Source organism: Telmatherina bonti, assembly GCF_933228915.1.
Source record: "Telmatherina bonti genome assembly, chromosome: 10".
Taxonomy (NCBI): domain Eukaryota; kingdom Metazoa; phylum Chordata; class Actinopteri; order Atheriniformes; family Telmatherinidae; genus Telmatherina; species Telmatherina bonti.
In genome coordinates this window covers 6355209-6370556 of record NC_136628.1, presented here as the reverse complement: position 1 = coordinate 6370556, position 15348 = coordinate 6355209, and positions in this window count along the sequence as shown.

Genomic DNA, 15348 nt, shown 5'->3' with positions numbered 1-15348 from the left:
TTCTCCCTGTACAGTTGTGATTTATTTCCCCCCCTCCCCTCCTTCTTTTATAGAATAAAAAATGTTTTTGGTGCAAGTCAGTGTCTGCTGTCTGTGTTGTTTCTGTTCTGCTGATATATGGGTCAAATACCTGTAGCCTTGCCGAACGTTACAGTATACTGGTAGTATACTGGTCCTTTTTAATGGTTTATTGTGTTCTAAACATTAAATTCTCATCTGGATTACTGCATATGTTGCTGCAAAACCTACATTTTCTGTATCACTCAGTATTAATGATGCAAACAGATGTTTATGCTACTGTGTGCAGTAATGATAATCATCATCACTGATGATGGCTTTTGAGTTGTAACAAGCCAGATGGTCTCTCTCCGCTCATTTTTAAAGGACTAGTGGCACTTATTTAACAGCAGATTTACAGGAACAGGTTTAGAGAGGGGTGCACCATATAGATAAGGATCAGACCATCCCCCGGATACCACAATATACATAAATATGTATGTATGTCTTTAAGTTAAATACAGAAAATATGTAGATTAAATTAAAAAAAAAAAAAAAAAAAAACCCAACAAACTAAAAGTAAAAATAAAAAAAAAAAAAATAAAAAAAAAGAAAATAAACATAAAATGTTAAAGATGCATTCTCTTGCAATATTACCTCAGAATATGTTTTGCATTTCTGCTCAAAACACGGATCATCAGCATTACTTTTACCACATCATGGGCATCATTTCACCACTGTTTGATGGGAGCAACTTTATTTGTCACCTCCTGTGGGCTAAGCCCCCCCAACTAAAAATCCTAAAAACCATCCCTGTTCATATTTTCTTTAATGGTAGTTGTTACGGCCCAGCTCATTTGGGGGTACGGGCTGCAACATAAAACAAAAGAGTGCCAGATTGAAAGTAAGTTTTGGGAAATTTTATTGTCCCATAAAAGAGGAAAAAAAACCCAAAAAAAACACAATACAGGTCCAAATGGGAATGCAGGTGGTGCAACTTACAAATACAAAACAGAACTATAAAAAAACAAAACAAAGAAAATCAAGCACCATTAACCCAAGACACTAAACAGTCAAAACAAACAGCAAAGATCAAATGCTACACAAAAACCAACAACACTGCAGACAAGGCCGTAAAAGGCCCTTTAAAACTAACCACCAAAAACCAGTCTCATGGAGGGCAAGCTGTCGCCACCACACAGCTGCCACAGAATGAAGGAGGTGACGCTGTTTTATACTGGTGTGGGGAGGTGTCAAATCTTCATTGGCTCAGAGGGCAGCCACTCAGCGACGTTGATGAGACCAGGTGACGAGGAGGAGCCAACCCCAGCCAGGGGAAGCCAGAGGAGGAGGTTTCCAGGCTGAATGAAATGGGTGATTAGAGCAAATTTACAGCAGCTGCAACAGTAGTTAATGAAATGTAAAGATCTTGATAATATACTTCTTTGTACTAAAACACAGGGTGAAACTAGATTTTCTAAATATTTCTAGGTTATTATGTTGGTGTTGGGTCCAGTCCAGCCCACCTGAGATTGTATTTGGCTCTATGTGGCCTCAGATCTATAATTTAAATTGACAGCTCTGAGATACTTGACTGAATTCCACATTGGATGCAATGTTTAAATAAGTTTGACAGTCAATGACTTAGTGGTTCTCAAACTTAATGAGCTGTGACCCCCCAACATAACATGTGTTGGTGTTCGGACCCCCACTCCATATGGCAACTGATTCTTTTTATTTATTGTGATTTATTAGATGAGTCATCCTGTGACATCCTCTAAACGTTAAGCTGGAAGGCTGTCAGGATTGTCATAAATAAGTGTTCTTGGTGGATTTGATTCATTGCTGTGACAACTAAATGCCCAAAATGCGCCTCTTGCTCAGAGGTTAAGACAGGGGTGTCCAAAGTTGTTGCTCGTTGGCTGCTGTCCTGCAGGCTTTTAATGTATTCATGCTCCAACACACCTGACTCAAATTAAACAGGCCGATGAAGTTTTGCACAATGGCTCATTAATTTAAGACAGGTTTGTTGGAGCAGGGACACATAGAAAACCTGCAGGATTGTGGCCCTTGAGGACCGGAGCTGGATGCCCCTGGGTTAACGTGTTAAAAGGCTAAGGTGCTAATTTCATATATTCATCTCTGCGTTAATGGTTTAATTTTGACATTCCTGGTAAAAATCCTAAATGTATTTTATAAATGTTTTTTTTTTTTTACAATTATCTGACGGCCCCTACGGGGTCCCGACCCTCAGTTTGAGAACCACTGGCTTAGAGGACACACTGTTCATGATTTAACTAGAAAAATATCTAAATTTCATTCAAAAACATGAAGAGCTGCAGCTCAGAGAAGGCAGCAGTGTTTGTCAGGATGTGTAAAGATGTTTAAAGATAAACAACACAACTTATTTCACCACATTAGTTATTTTGTTTATTTATTTATTTTTTTGCAGCAGATACTCCCTCTGGAGGACTGAAACTGCCTCATTGACTTCCATTTCATCACATTTTTAAACTCACTGTTATCACATTGTCACTCATTCTGTGACATCAACATTTAATTCAGAAGAAATGTCTTCAGATTTGACATTTTTATCTTTGATTATGCCAAATTCAGCTGTTTTCCCTTTATGGGGTCGATGCATGAAATGATTTTATTTTTACAATCATATTATGGACCTGTGGGACGACCAGAAGACCCTTATTATTTTTTGTTGTTGCTGTTGCACCGTGTGAAAATTGTTAAAGTTGAATTTAAAGGGTTAAAATCCTAAAATTTTGTAGTTCTGAACAGCTATGAATTTGTGATAAATGGAAAAAGGGAAAAAAAATAATATTGATTTATGATTAATAGAAACAAGTAATAAAAGACATCTAATAATAAAATACATTGAATGAAAAAAAGCCGTTTTACTGGCACAAACTGTAACGGCATAAATTAAGATCAAATTACAAAAAGGAGGAGTTGACTGAGTTACGCAGTAGCTCTGAAAAACATAGTAGACGTTTACACAAGTGTTAATAACTGATGTGTTTCGAGCTCAACTCATATTTGAGTAACTTGAGCTCAGTTTTAACACAATGCAGATGAAACAGCTGCAAATGTCGACAAAAAGACAGAAATCTTAACAAAACTTCCGACACAAACTTCTACACCAGCAGTTTTAGATAAATGCACATGAACATCTGAGGCTCCAGGCTGATCACGTATAGCTGCCGAAAAGCAAGAAGCATCCTGGGACAAAGACCTGCACAGAAACACTGATAAATTCAATGTTTATATCTAATTTATTCATTATGCACCAAACTCTCCTTACAAAGCTATTCTGCTACATCAAACCAGAAGGATCAAAACTGACTGCTGACGCAGAAATGCTTCAACTGGAACGTCACATATTTCACAAACCAAAATCCTCAATGATCACTAATATTTAATCAGACTAACTCCTTCTTGACCCAATTTCCACTTTAACTTCCCTCCATCTGAACCAATAAAAGCCATTTTACTCCTGGGGAGGTCTTTACTCCGACAAGCCAGAAACAAAATAACAAGATTCAATTACTTAAACTCAATTTAGCAAATTAGTGGAACGTAAATTAATCCAAATAATGTCCTAAGAACAAAACAATCCCCCTCAGATCCAGAGGCGGTTCAGAATGACAGAAAACAAACATGAGCTGAGATCATTTCATTTTTGACAAATCAAGGAAAGAACCAACAATAAATGTCTGCTTCTTTCTAAACGTTAAAACTTTGGAAAATTGTCCCGAAAATATGAAAATTTCTGATTCTCTGACGTATTTAAAACAATGTCATAATAAAATTGTTCTTCCATCTCAGGAAGTTGTGTTTTCATTTGTTTCTTTCCTGAATAAAAGAGATATTTATTAAATTCTCCACGAAGTAGCCAGCAGGTGTTTCCACTGACTGGTGTTTGAGCTGTGAAGTCTCGACTCCTCTTTGAGGAAGATTTTTCTGTTTTGGAGCCGTTGCCTGGATGACTGATGTCCTCATCAGTCATCCAGAAGCCATCATGAACCGGTCACGTGACCCTGAAGGTCATGTCTGGTTTTCCATTTGTTGTTTTTCATTGTGATATTTAGATTTTGGGGGTGATGGAAAAGCTGCTACTGGCTGGTTGACTTTTCCCTCTTGTTGAATAAATTGTTTTCAGATGCATTGGAAAAGCTTTTGCTTCAGTCTACACCACATTTATCTCATGTATTAATCCTTTGTTATGATTTTTTTCTTCCATTGAAGAAACCAACCAGTGAATATTAAATATGTGACATCAATCTTTCCTTTACTTCTGTTTAACTCTATTATCTGAGGAAACCTGCCTTGGCTAGTGTTAGAGGTCACTCACACACGCCGTCCGTAATTCAATAAACGACTTCATTCTCGTTGTGTTTGAGATGTAATGCAGGTCAGGTTTATCCTATTTATACATCTGATATGTGATGGAAACACACAGTGATGGAAATATTTAACATGGTGTAACATGATGAAAATGACTCTTTTCCATGTGATATAACAAAACTGCCATAAAAATCAGCCTTTTTAAATAAAACAGGTGCTTTAATTGTGACTTTCTACATTCTGAGACTGTCGGCAGCGGTGAAGATTATTATATTTAACACAGCTGTGATAAAGCACACATAAACAGTGAGCTACAGAGCAGGACAAGCTGAAGGATGGGTTTGTAAGTGGAGGTTTCTGCCAGCAGAGGGCGAACGGTGACAGGAAATGGGACGAGGAGCCAAACATCAAGATATAAAGCAGGACAAGTCGAGCAGGGGAGAAATCTCACCTGTGCATGTATGAAACATCGATCAGTTGTAAAAATATACCAAGCTCATGTTAAAATGAGCAATTCACTTAGTTTTATCATGAATTATTCATTTGCAGCTTAAACAGTCACAATAAACAGAAACGTGACAACAGAATGGATGTTACATGAATAAAAACTGGTTATTTAATGTGTGTGTGTGTGTATGTGTGTGTGTGTGTGTGTGCGTGTGCGAGTGTGTTGTCTGTGAATGAAAGTCTGTCTTTGCCGTTTAACATAAATGGGTTTATTGGCCTCCTGCAGCCATGATCAGGCCAATCATTAACACACTCAGCGCCAGTTGTTGGGTTCATGCAGATGGAGGGTGAGACAAGCATGCGCCATATAAACGTAATAAAACAGAAAACTTGTTGCTTTGTGATTTGTTTTCACTGTGCGTCACCATGAATAAAGCTGACTGCTGCTTATGGTCTTAGCAGTGACAGGTTTTACCTCTTAAAACAGAATACATATGACAACAGCAGATCACATTGGCTCTTAATCATTCTAAATGAGTCAAATAAACACTTTTATTAACATTTATGTCCTGTGGAGGTTAAGAAAGTGCAAGTCACACTGATAGATTACTCTTAATTTATCATTGTTCTTTTCAGTTTCCAGCTATTCATGACACTATTGTAAATTCAGCCTTTTCTTTAATGGGAGTTTGTTCAGATTTGATTTTTACACCCATCAGCCACATCACGACTACGGTGGCTGACGGGTGTGACGTTCTCTTTGTATTATCTGCTTAGTCGCACCAGTGTTTAATACGGCACACCTGACTGTGTTCAGCTCCATGTAGGTGTTCAGGTGTTTTTGCTTCACAACTGTCTTAATTCTTAGTGATATTGATTAAATAAAGTGTTGCAAATATTCCTCAAAGATTTTCCTGCATATTGACATAAAGCATCACACAGTTGCTGCACATCATGATGAGAATCTCCATTCCATCATGTCCCCAATGAAAGACCATATATGATGGATGGAGCTTCCGGTGACTAAAAGTGAAGCCAATGAGGAAGTGCATGAAACTGCAGTTCCCCCTTCATCCACTAGGGGCTCAAAAACAGAGTGAATCCCCATAGACTCCCATGTTAAAAAGACCAACTTCACAGCAGAAACAAACATGTTTACATCCTGGTTCAAAAATACATTTTAGGTTTAATAGATCAGGTTTACCTTCATGACAACTGTGGGAAGAGTGAATGTTTTTCTAACTCGCCCATTTAAAAGTAATTTAATCTAAAAGTTCTGCATATTTAGGGGCGTGTCCTTTTGATTGACAGGTACTCGATCTCCTGCTTCAAGTCAGAAGAACGTAGAACAACCGCGGTTTTTAGCCGGTTAACAACGTGACTCAGCTTTAGCCCGCTTTCCTCTGTTAGCTGGTTAGCTCCTGTTATCTCCAGGTTAGCTCGATTAGCTCTTAGCTACAGAAAGCTCGGAGTTCGCTTGATGTCAATCATCCACCATGACACTCACAGCCCCCCTCTTAGCTCCACCTCTTTGCCCATATTTGTATTTTCCAGGTGAGATGATGCGCATGTGGTTTAATTCTTTTATTTCCTGAGATGTTTTTAGATGCTTTTAGTGGTAAATTACTGTGACCAACTGGTGTCAAAACATGGAAGTGAACTCTGAATTCAGCACTGCCCACTAGTGACTTAACTGACTTAACAATCCTCACAACATTAATAGTGTGGAAGTATTGATGCAGGAAAGTTTGAAACAAATGTCCCTATTTATGTACGTTAGGAAGCATAAATGAACCTGAACACAATACATAAAATAGCAAGCTGTACTGTACTTCCATCTGCCACAACAAGGAGTCAAACTTTCTCTTTTAATGAGGAAACCTGAAGAGTCTGGAAGCTCAAATCACAGCTCATTGCATGTTTCGCTAATATATGACGCAATAAAAGTAAGCTAACCTGGAAACTAGCTTGCTACTAGTGGTTTTGTTCCCATTTTCTTTTCCACAAATCAAAAGTTCACATTATTTTGTGAAAGAATGATGTTTTTGGTCTGGCGACCTATCCAGCAGGTAGATCCTGCTTCTCGCCCGAAGGCTGCTGGGATGGGCTCCAGTTCACCCGCCAACCTTAATGAGATTAAGCAGTTTCAGAAAATGGATGGATAGATGGTTGTTTTTTTTTTTGTTTTTTTTTGTTGAAGCTTATTTTCCAATTAATTTTCCAAATCTCAGATGTTTTGAGATGAGCCATTTAGCTAAACGCTGCAACAGGATTGTAGGGTTTCTTGGAATCGGTGTTGTTTTGACACTTTACCATGAAACTGGTGGCTCTTCTCGCTTCCAAGAAGAAGTGTGGTTTGTGGAGATCCTGTTAACAGCAGCTCTGCAACAAATAATACAGTTAACTTGACCGATGCAGCTGATTCCTGAGTATCTGAGAGAAGAGTTAGTATAAATCAGTTGTACGGGGTTTTGACTGGTAGATTTCCCTTTTCCCATAGTCTCTTATGTCCTGCGGGTGTGCTGCAAGGTGTGTAGATTTGACTGCAGCATTAACATGTTTAAAACAATACCTACAAAGGGTGGTACCAAACTGGCTGTGTTTTATCTGGTGGAGGAACAGTTCACGCTGATAGATTCATCACCTGAAACCCACTCTGATTTTGTTCCTGTCCTGTGTCTGTTTACTTTCAGAGCTACAGAGCTGCTGCTTCTGGTCCAAGAAAAACACTTAAAAACAGATGCCTGATAAAGCAGTTCTGGGAATTTCTTTCTCAGCATGTCAGGTGATGTTTTTTGGTTTTTGTTGAAACAAGTTAGTGTTTTAAGACTTCCTTGATTTTTTTTTGTCTTCGGTTCAGTGTAAGACATCTGGATAGAGTTCCACATTACAAAGAGTTTATAAAGGCTATTTAAATGCAATGTTGCATTATATCAGCAGTTTCCAAATGCATTTCTGTGCTGTCATCACTAAATTCATGTCTCAGTATTAAGATTTACTCCCATGGCAAAGTTTAGCACATAAAACTCTTTTAGGTCCCGCGTTGGACTGGCAGTCTGTCCAGGTGGACCCTGTTTCTCGCCTGCTAATTGCAGGGACAGGTTCCATCTCCTGCACAACCCTGAACTGGAACTCTGCTAGGTCTCCAGACACTTCTACAATCCTTGATGCAAACTGACATGTGCAGCTGAAAAAGACTTTTAGAAAGTTCAGAACACATGAAACCCTCTTACCAGTGACAAAGCAACTTTGCAACTTTGCAAAGCACTTTTAAAAACTTTGGGACAGTTTTGCAAAACACATTTACAAGTTTACCAAATGGAGACACCGTGGTGGAGGCAAGTGATTGTGTGGGCTTGGGAACAAGACAATGCAAACAGTAATGGAATTAATCTAGCCAGGAGCTTTACCAAGAGATGTTTTGGCCATTTGGGGGCCATTTTCTGGTTATTGTGGGCACAACTTAGACTTTCCCACCAGTGTGGAGGTAGATCAGCTTTCAGGACTTTAGCTACATGCAAACCCAGTGGATTTAGCACAGGGATCACCAATCCTGCTCCTCGAGGGCCGGCGCCCTGCAGGTTTTCCAAGTGACCCTGCTGGAAAACCCCTCTGCTCATGTCTGCTAAATACGCAATGATTTGAATCAAGTGTGTTGCAGCTGGGACACTTGGAAAACCTGCAGGACACCGTCCCTCGAGGAGCAGGATTGTTGATATCTGATTTAGCACATGCCCCCTGATTACTCTTGTCCCAGCATCTCCTCACCAGCATTATTCAAGATATGATGGGACTATCCACAAAACTCACGAGGAGTTTTTCTCTTTAGAGAGCTACTACTGAACGAACAATACATGTCTGTTCAGTTCTGCTGATTGACAGTGATTTCCTGTTTGCACAATGAGTGATTCATGATAAAACCGTCTAAAACGACCAGTCTGAGAAAAACTGGATCTAAAACTACCAGTCCGAGACAAACTGGGTCTAAAACTACCAGTCTGAGACAAACTGGGTCTAAAACTACCAGTCTGAGACAAACTGGGTCTAAAACTACCAGTCTGAGACAAACTGGGTCTAAAACTACCAGTCTGAGACAAACTGGGTCTAAAACTACCAGTCTGAGACAAACTGGGTCTAAAACTACCAGTCTGAGACAAACTGGGTCTAAAACTACCAGTCTGAGACAAACTGGGTCTAAAACTACCAGTCTGAGACAAATTGGGTCTAAAACTACCAGTCTGAGACAAACTGGGTCTAAAACTACCAGTCTGAGACAAACTGGATCTAAAACTACCAGTCTGAGACAAACTGGGTCTAAAACGACCAGTCTGAGACAAACTGGGTCTAAAACGACCAGTCTGAGACAAACTGGGTCTAAAACGACCAGTCTGAGACAAACTGGGTCTAAAACGACCAGTCTGAGACAAACTGGGTCTAAAACTACCAGTCTGAGACAAACTGGGTCTAAAACTACCAGTCTGAGACAAACTGGGTCTAAAACTACCAGTCTGAGACAAATTGGGTCTAAAACTACCAGTCTGAGACAAATTGGGTCTAAAACTACCAGTCTGAGACAAACTGGGTCTAAAACTACCAGTCTGAGACAAATTGGGTCTAAAACTACCAGTCTGAGACAAACTGGATCTAAAACTACCAGTCTGAGACAAATTGGGTCTAAAACTACCAGTCTGAGACAAACTGGGTCTAAAACTACCAGTCTGAGACAAACTGGGTCTAAAACTACCAGTCTGAGACAAACTGGATCTAAAACTACCAGTCTGAGACAAATTGGGTCTAAAACTACCAGTCTGAGACAAACTGGGTCTAAAACTACCAGTCTGAGACAAACTGGGTCTAAAACTACCAGTCTGAGACAAACTGGGTCTAAAACTACCAGTCTGAGACAAACTGGGTCTAAAACTACCAGTCTGAGATAAACTGGGTCTAAAACTACCAGTCTGAGATAAACTGGGTCTAAAACTACCAGTCTGAGACAAACTGGATCTAAAACTACCAGTCTGAGACAAACTGGGTCTAAAACTACCAGTCTGAGACAAACTGGGTCTAAAACTACCAGTCTGAGACAAACTGGGTCTAAAACTACCAGTCTGAGACAAACTGGGTCTAAAACTACCAGTCTGAGACAAACTGGGTCTAAAACTACCAGTCTGAGACAAACTGGGTCTAAAACTACCAGTCTGAGACAAACTGGATCTAAAACTACCAGTCTGAGACAAACTGGGTCTAAAACTACCAGTCTGAGACAAACTGGGTCTAAAACTACCAGTCTGAGACAAACTGGGTCTAAAACTACCAGTCTGAGACAAACTGGGTCTAAAACTACCAGTCTGAGACAAACTGGGTCTAAAACTTGTGCGGCAGTTTGAAAAAAAGCTCCTTTCTGTAAAACTATGAAGACTGAAGATCCCACCATCTACTGTGGATCATATAAAAAGTTCAGACAATCCGTGCGCATGGGGCAAAGCTGAAGGTCAAACTGGATGCTGGTGATCTTCGGGTTTCAGGCAGCACGCCATGATTTTCTACTGGAAACCAGTACATGGACTCAGGAAGACTTCCAGAAACCACACGCTGCAGGTGTCAAATACATGTCATTTTCTATTCAATGCATAAAAACTCCCAATATCTTTGTTTTTAGTGACTTTTTTAGCTGTTGAAGCACACATGACCCCGGGTAGGACACGGTAGTCTCTACAGATAAATACAGCTCAAATGTTCTTCTTATTTAGTTCTTCAATTCAGTCGACGCCGAGACATTAAAGTCCACAGAGAGAACTGCAGGCAGCGGTGTGGACAAGTTTTGACAGGAGTTTTACTGCTGTGGCTGTGGAATGAGCTGCGAGCGCAGCCTGGCTGAACGCTAGGCAGGGCAAAGAAAGCGTGAGCCAGAAAATGAAAGCACAATTGATTTTAGATTCAGGTGAGTCATCCGAGTGCCTTCAGGGAACAACCTGCAGCAAAATCTTTGCCAGCTCTTCTTCTGGGGTTAAAGATTTACATTTAGATTAATGCTGGAAAACAACCAGAATGTGAAAAAGTCGAACTTTGCTGATCTATTTATTCATTTCAAAGCAGGAAATATGATGTGATCTGTCAAGAAGGTCCAGCTGTGCGTAAAAAAAAGAAAAGAAAATCTGGAGACATTCATGTTTTGTTTGTTTTTATTTTGCTAGAATATATTATACACAAGTTGCCAAAAATCCCCCAAACCTGATAATGAGCGCAGCTTCCCAAAAAACAAGCACCTGATGTACAGTAGTCAGAAGCTGGAAATGATTAACTCTGTCGCAGCTCCGCCTTCTGTGAAAAGCTGTCAATCTGTTATCTTTCCATAGACAATATGGTATTGATATATTGCAGAAATTTGACTTCCACAATAAAAAAAAATCAAACATCTGAAGACAAGTACACCCAGTTTCTAGAGTCAGAACAGATTATTTATTAACTACATCGGCTGAAAAGGTTCTTTAGATAAAATAGCAGCCTAACAGCCACATGGTTAAAGTCAAACCCTCAGATTGAAGCTGCTTTAAATGACCCGACATCCCAGTTCTTTACTGGTTGAGGTTTCTTTTCATCGCCAGTCAGATTTTAGAGAAAATGATTTGAAGTCTTTTTAGTGACATGTTGCAGAGGAATGACACCCCAACAGCTTTTAATCTCACCCCGCAGCAATAAAATGACTGAGAAAGAGAATTTGAAGAGGTGTGTGTGTGTGAAGGCACGTCACACCACCGAGGCCTCATGTAGCTCGACGTCAGCAGACTATTCCTGCTGGGACGAGAGCGTGGCCTTTATGTCAGGAACATTTGCTAAAAATGCTCCAATCTAGCAGAAAAAGAGGAGATGATAAAAAAACACAGATTATAATGAAGATTTGTGTATTAACTCCCTGTTAAATATAATTCCTATTGTTTGCAATATATATTAAAGGAGAGATGTTGTGCTTTTTATATCCAACCCAGAACAGAAGCTTGGTTGAGTAGCTTTACTTTGACGCTGCTGAAACAGACTTCCAATGATCCATAGACATAACCTGCCATGGGGAAACATATTTTTAAGTATTAATCCCATTTTTCTTGTATTAAAAACATTTTTCTTACATTTAAGAAAGAAATTACTTTGCAAATATACCACCCACACCCATGCAGTTACTAGAAAACATCCTTTAAAGGGGTCATCACCTGGAAATTGCACTTTTTCAAGTTAAAACGTGCGTATTGGCGTTGACCGAAAGAGGTAACATAAACGGAAGCCTTTTACTTTTGAAGACGGTCGAGTTTTTCCATCTCGGCGCTTTGTTTGCGGCAAAACTGTCCACAAGGCTTAAGTCTCACAAATGCCTTTATTTTTTTTTAAAATTGCATGAAGATGAAATCCCAGGGGGCTAATTGCATAAACCCACCCCTGTTCTAGGCCTAAACACACCTACTAGGCCTGCCTCCATATTCAGAGTATTAAGTGTTAATATGTCTCAGATCTGCACGGGGTGCTCAGTCAATTCCAGGAGGTCCACAGAAGCATGCTCCGCCTACTGGAAGCTGCCCCGCCCACTGGAAGCTGCTCCGCCCACTGGAAGCTGCTCCGCCCACTGGAAGCTGCTCCGCCCGCTGGAAGCTGCTTCCCCCATTGGAAGCTGCTCCCCCCACTGGAAGCTGCTTCCCCCATTGGAAGCTGCTTCCCCCACTGGAAGCTGCTTCCCCCACTGGAAGCTGCTCCGCCCACTGGAAGCTGCTCCGCCCACTGGGAACTGCTCCGCCCGCTGGAAGCTGCTCTGCCCACTGGAAGCTGCTCCGCCCACTGGGAACTGCTCCGCCCACTGGAAGCTGCTCCGCCCACTGGGAACTGCTCCGCCCACTGGAAGCTGCTCCACCTGTAAGTCAGGTTTGGTTCAACTGACTTTTTAACCGTTTATCACCTAATTTGACACATAAAATCACTGAGCCCACGTGCATGTGTAGACTTTTCCTGTGCTTCCGGCTGACTGTTGGTTGGATGTAAAGTACAGCTGTTGCATTTCTAAGGTGTCAGCTTGATGAAACTGGATTACGAGAGAACCGGTGAGGTGGCACACCTGAGAATTTGTGGAGAAAAAGTTAATTGCTGCAGGATTTTACATGAAACACTACAGAAGCTCTGATTAACATATGTCCCAGTGTTGTTCTGACACACATTCAGTTAAAACGTCTTTTAATCAATAAATCCAATTCCACATGTTTCTGCTCGCTTCATATTTTTTCTGCTTTTGGTAACGAATTAAATTATTTAATCCAGCATTTTTCGACTTCTACTTTCATTATTCCCAGAATAATTTCATTTATCAGAAATGAATACACACAGATAAACAGATCATTCATTTGACGTCAGAATCCAAAAATTACAACAAATACTTGATTACAATATAAATGTTCAGTATGATGGTGCCGTCAGAGCTGACAGCATGTGGACTCGCAGGTTTTAATCCATCTGGATGTAAAATGGCTGCACGAACATTTAACAATCTGCAGTTTTTAACTTCACATCAGGCATCAGTGTCCACTTCTCCTGTGAGCTGATTGTAGTGATTGTAGTTTTCAACTGAGAAACCGAAACGTGTTGATGGAATCCTCTAACATGGTGGAGAAAACTGCGGTGATGTCAGATGCACATCCTCTGCATGTGGTTCTCTAACTGTTTGAACCATGACTCTGAAACAGCATGCGTTGGTATTCACAGCCCCCACCCTCACGCAACCACTGGGTTATTGGCTTGATAGATTATCTTTCATTTACGTGTCATACGTTGCGTGCCCAGCCCATTAGGCTTAAATGACACAAACACTGAAAGCAAGAAGAGCCGACATATAAAATATGAACTATTCACAACAGCAGTTAAACTCAAAGAAAAAAAAAAAAAAAAATTATATATAAATATATATATATATATATATATATATATACATATGTATTTTTTTTTATCTAGATACAGTCTTTTGTCTAACTTTCCATGATTTTTTTTCTAGAAATCTCACCATTTCATTTTCAAATAGCCAACTCAACATCCCAGTAAGTGTGATGAACCAGCTTGGCCGTCCTGCAGCCTCCTCTGAGTGTAAAACAGGAAAAACTGCCAGAATCTCCATAAATAAGGAAAAGGTGTTCTTAGTTGGTTCTCTGCTGTAACAAGTTGCCCAAAATTAGCTTCAGCCAAGGAATCACAAATTCACATTTTTTTATGCAATTTTGTTGTTTATGCAATAATGTGTTAAAAAAAATGAAAGTGCTAATTTTACTTGTTTATGTCTGCATTCTTGTATTTTAACAGCCCTGATAAAAATCTTAGTTATTTGACAAATCTGGCGACCCACATGGGGGTCATGACCCCCCAGTGTGAGAACCACCGCCCAACACTATGATATAGTCTTCTGCCCCCTGGTGGGCACTTTTAGCACTACAGTATTTCTGACATCCCGCAGTATTTTAGCGTACACATATGCAAATGACTTTTTTCAAAATGCCTTTGTATATTTTGTCAAAAGGCAAAACAAAGAAATCAAATAAAAGAAAATTGGAATTTTATAATTATTTCTTGATTGAGGTGTTGTGTGGTCAAACCTCCATGCAGTCTGATACATCGCCTGTTCTAGAAAATGTAAATAAATGTGCCATCTTTCTTCCATAAATTTAGTTGTACGTATGTAATAAACTATTAATTACATGGTTTCATAATTTCATTCTGAAAGGCACCAGGGAACTGACTTTATAATAATATTAGGGTCATTTGTTGTTTCATATAAATTGTTCTTGATTAATACAACAAAGACATTTATAGTTTTCTGAATATCTTTATTTTTTCAATGCAGCATCACTGCCGCACAAACAGAAAAAATATTGTTCTTAATAATTTCAAAATTAATAATCTAATAATTATCTGAAACACAACGTATCAAAAAAAAAAAAAAAATTACACAATCTCACATACAACCGATCTAAAATCCCATTCGTTAAAAAAAAAAAAAAAAAAAAAAAAAAAAAAAAGAGAAAAAAATATTAACATTACAAAAGAAAATAAATATTTACAGAATCTTCAGATAAATCTAAGAGAACAGGTATGTACATGGTTGGACAGCGCTCCCTCCTTGAGAGAGATGGAGAACTTGCTTCCTTGGGGACAAAAGTTTATAAAAGTAAAAACGATCATAGTGTTGAAATAAGGTTTTTCCCTCAGCCACATTACGACACCAACAGGATCCAGTCACACAAACGACAAAGGAAATCAAACTACAGATATATATCCATCATGGAATTAGTGGTTTTAAAAGAACGAGTATGCAGAGAGGTTTTCCAGCTGGTTTGTTTCAGAGTGACACCACCTTCAGGCAGTAAAACTGTACTGCACAACCCTGTCTCCCATTCAATCAGTAATGCTTCTGAAGATTCATGGTTTTCACCTTTAAATACAGATCCACGATGCAGAGAATGAGAGAAAACAAGCCCACTTTACGTAGGAAACATTTAATCTGAAAGTGACTCCTGACTCCATTAT